The sequence below is a fragment of the Arachis hypogaea genome, chromosome 4 (assembly GCF_003086295.3).
Source record: "Arachis hypogaea cultivar Tifrunner chromosome 4, arahy.Tifrunner.gnm2.J5K5, whole genome shotgun sequence".
Lineage (NCBI taxonomy): Eukaryota > Viridiplantae > Streptophyta > Magnoliopsida > Fabales > Fabaceae > Arachis > Arachis hypogaea.
Window position 1 is genome coordinate 48489799 of NC_092039.1, and position 4507 is coordinate 48494305.

The following is a 4507-nucleotide window of genomic DNA, read 5'->3' on the forward strand; positions in this document are numbered from 1 at the left end:
AACATTTTAAGTTTGGTGTGGTAAAAGCATTGCTTTTTGTTTTTCCATAACCATTTATGGCATCCAAGGCCGGAGAAACCTCTAGAAAGAGGAAAGGGAAGGCAAAAGCTTCCACCTCCGAGTCATGGGAGATGAAGATTCATCTCAAGGGTGCATCAAGACCACTTCTATGAAGTTGTGGCCTTGAAGAAGGTGATCCCCGAGGTCCCTTTTTCACTCAAAAAGGGTGAATATCCGGAGATCCGACATGAGATCGAAGAAGAGGTTGGGAAGTACCAACCCCATTCAACAAGTCGGAATCTTGATGGTTCAAGAGTTCTATGCCAATGCATGGATCACCAAGAACCATAATCAAAGTGTGAACCCGGATCCAAAGAATTATCTTACTATGGTTCGGGGGAAATACTTGGATTTTAGTCCGAAAGTGTAGGGTGGCATTCAACTTGCCTATGATGCAAGGAGATGAACATCCTTACACTAGAAGGGTCAACTTTGATCAAAGGTTGGACCAAGTCCTCACAATCATATGTGAAGAGGGCGCCCAATGGAGAGAGATTCAAGAGGGAAGCCGGTTCATTGAGAAGGCATGACCTCAAACCCGTGGCTAGAGGATGGTTGGAGTTCATCCAACGCTCAATCATTCCCACTAGCAACCGGTCCGAAGTTACCATAGACCGGGCTATCATGATCATAGCATCATGATTGGAGAAGAAATAGAAGTTCATGAGGTTATAGCCAAGAACTCTATAAGGTGGCGGACAAGTCCTCTACTTGGCAGGTTAGCCTTTCCTCATCTCATTTGTCACCTCTGTTATTCAGTTGGAGTTGGCATAGAGGGAGACATCCCCATTGATGAGGAAAGCCCATCACTAAGAAGAGGATGGAGCACACAAGAGACCCCACTCATCATGAGATCCCTGAGATTCCTCAAGGGATGCACTTTCCTCCACAAAACTATTGGGAGCAACTAAACACCTCCCTAGGAGAATTGAGTTCCAACATGGGACAACTAAGGGTGGAGCATCAAGAACACTCCATCATCCTCATGAAATTAGAGAAGATCAAAGAATCATGAAGGAGGAGCAACAAAGACAAGGAAGGACATTGAGGAGCTCAAGCACTCCATAGGATCTTCAAGAGGAAGAAAGAGCCGCCATCACTAAGGTGGACCCGTTCCTTGATTTCCTTGTTCTTTATTCTTCTGTTTTTCGAATTTCATGCTTATGTTTATCTATGTTTGTGTCTTGTGATCATTAGTGTCTTAGTGTCTATGCCTTAAAGTTATGAATGTCCTATGAATCCATCACCTTCTTAAATAAAAACGTGCTTAATTGAAAAAGAAAAGAATTGCATGAATTTTGAATTTTATAACAGTTTAATTATTTTGATGTGGTGGCATTACTTTTGTCTTCTGAATGTATGCTTAAACAGTGCATATGTATCTTGAATTTGTGGTTCATGAATGTTGGCTCTTGAAAGAATGATGAAAAAGGAGACATGTTACTGAGGATCTGAAAAATCATAAAAATGATTCTTGAAGCAAGAAAAAGCAGTGAATACAAAAAAAAAATCGAAAAAAAGAGAAAAAGAAAAGAAAACGAAAAAAAGAAAAAGAAAAAAAGAAATAAAGTTGTGATCCAAGGCAAAAAGAGTGTGCTTAAGAACCCTGGACACCTCTAATTGGGGACTCTAGCAAAGCTGAGTCACAATCTGAAAAGGTTCACCCAATTATGTGTCTGTGGCATGTATGTATCCAGTGGTAATACTGGAAGACAGAGTGCTTTGGGCCACGGCCAAGACTCAATAAGTAGCTATGTTCAAGAATCATCATACTTAACTAGGAGAATCAATAACACTATCTGGATTCTAAGTTCCTAAAGAAGCCAATCATTCTGAATTTCAAAGGATAGAGTGAGATGCCAAAACTGTTCAGAGTCAAAAAGCTAAAAGCCCCGCTCATCTAATTGATACTGATCCTCACAGATGTTTTTGGAATTCATTGCATATTCTCTTCTTTTTATCTTATTTGATTTTCAGTTGCTTGAGGACAAGCAACAATTTAAGTTTGGTGTTGTGATGAGCGGATAATTTGTACGCTTTTTGGCATTGTTTTTAGTATGTTTTTAGTATGATCTAGTTAATTTTTAGTATATTTTCATTAGTTTTTAGTTAAAATTCACTTTTCTGGACTTTACTATGAGTTTGTGTGTTTTTTTGTGATTTCAGGTATTTTCTGGCTGAAATTGAGGGACCTGAGCAAAAATCTGATTCAGAGACTGAAAAGGACTGCAGATGCTGTTGGATTCTGACCTCCCTGCACTCGAAGTGGATTTTCTGGAGCTACAGAAGCCCAATTGGCGCGCTCTCAACGGCGTTGGAAAGTAGACATCCTGGGCTTTCCAGCAATATATGATAGTTTATACTTTGCCCAAGATTTGATGGCCCAAACCGGCGTTCAAAGTCACCTTCAAGATTTCCAGCGTTAAACGCCGGAACTGGCACCCAAATGGGAGTTAAACGCCCAAACTGGCACTAAAGCTGGCGTTTAACTCCAAGAAGAGTCTCTACACGAAAATGCTTCATTGCTCAGCCCAAGCACACACCAAGTGGGCCCGGAAGTGGATTTTTATGTCATTTACTCATTTCTGTAAACCTTAGGCTACTAGTTCTCTATAAGTAGGACCTTTTACTATTGTATTAGAAGACTTTGGTAGCTATCTTCATTTTTATGCTATCTTAGATCATTGGGAGGCTGGCCATTCGGCCATGCCTAGACCTTGTTCTTATGTATTTTCAACGGTGGAGTTTCTACACACCATAGATTAAGGTGTGGAGCTCTGCTGTACCTCGAGTATTAATGCAATTACTATTGTTCTTCCATTCAATTCCGCTTGTTCTTGTTCTAAGATATCACTTGTTCTTCAACTTGATGAATGTGATGATCCGTGACACTCATCATCATTCTCACCTATGAACGTGTGACTGACAACCACCTCCGTTCTACCTTCGATTGGGTGAATATCTCTTGGATTCCTGATTGCACGATGCATGGTTGATCGCCTGACAACCGAGTGCTCGCCTGACAACCGAGCCAACCATTCCGTGAGATCAGAGTCTTCGTGGTATAGGCTAGAACTGATGGCGGCATTCAAGAGAATCCGGAAGGTCTAACCTTGTCTGTGGTATTCTGAGTAGGATTCAATGATTGAATGACTGTGACGTGCTTCAAACTCCTAGCAGGCGGGGCGTTAGTGACAGACACAAAAGAATCGCTGGATTCTATTCCGGCCTGACCGAGAACCGACAGCTGATTAGCCATATGCTGTGACAGAGCATAGGAACATTTTCACTGAGAGGATGGGAGGTAGCCACTGACAACGGTGAAACCCTACATAAGCTTGCCATGGAAAGGAGTAAGAAGGATTGGATGAAGACAGTAGGAAAGCAGAGAGACGGAAGGGAAGGCATCTTCATGCGCTTATCTGAAGTTCCTACCAATGAATTACATAAGTACCTCTATCTTTATCTTTATGTTTATTTCGTTCATCACCATATCCATTTGAGTCTGCCTGACTAAGATTTACAATATGACCATAGCTTGCTTCATACTAACAATCTCCGTGGGATCGACCCTTACTCGCGTAAGGTTTATTACTTGGACGACCCAGTGCACTTGCTGGTTAGTTGTGCGAAGTTGTGTTTATGCCATGGTATTGAACACCAAGTTTTTGGTTTCATCACGGGGATTATTTGAGTTGTGAAAAGTATTGATCACAATTTCGTGCACCAGTGCTCAAGGAAGAATGCAGCCCATCATCCAACACAAATTGCCCCAGAAATTGAAGGATCCTGGGAGTTTCCAAATCCCTTGTATCATTGGGGAAATCACTGTAGAAAAGGCTTTATGTGATCTAGAAGCCAGCATAAACCTAATCTCTCTAGCAGTGATGAAGAAAATGAAGATTGAAGAAGCAAAACCAATAAGAATGGCGCTACAACTAGCAGACAGATCATTCAAATTTTCCCATGGGATAGTAGAAGATTTGTTGGTGAAGGTGGGAGACTTCATCTTTCCAGTAGATTTCGTGGTATTTGACATGGAGGAAGGAGCTAAGACTTCCATCATCCTGGGAAGACCATTCTTAGCCACTGCCAAAGCCATTATTGATGTCCAAAAGGGTGAACTTGTCCTTAAATTACATGAGGAGAAAATGACATTCAATGTGTTTAAGGCCATGAGTTACCCACACAACTCATTAGGAGAATGTATGAGGTTAGACTCCATAGAAGCTTTGGTACAAGAAACTCTTGAAGAAAAACTTGAAGCATCAACAGAAGAAGAATTAGCAGCAAGCGAAGAAGCTGCAGCCGCTAAAATACATGTTCAAGGCATGCTAGAAGAAAAGGAGGAAAGAAAAGAAGTGCCCAAACTGGAGCTTAAAGCACTGCCAACCACTCTTAAGTATGCATACTTGGGAGAAAATAAAAGTTATCCAGTGATCATAAA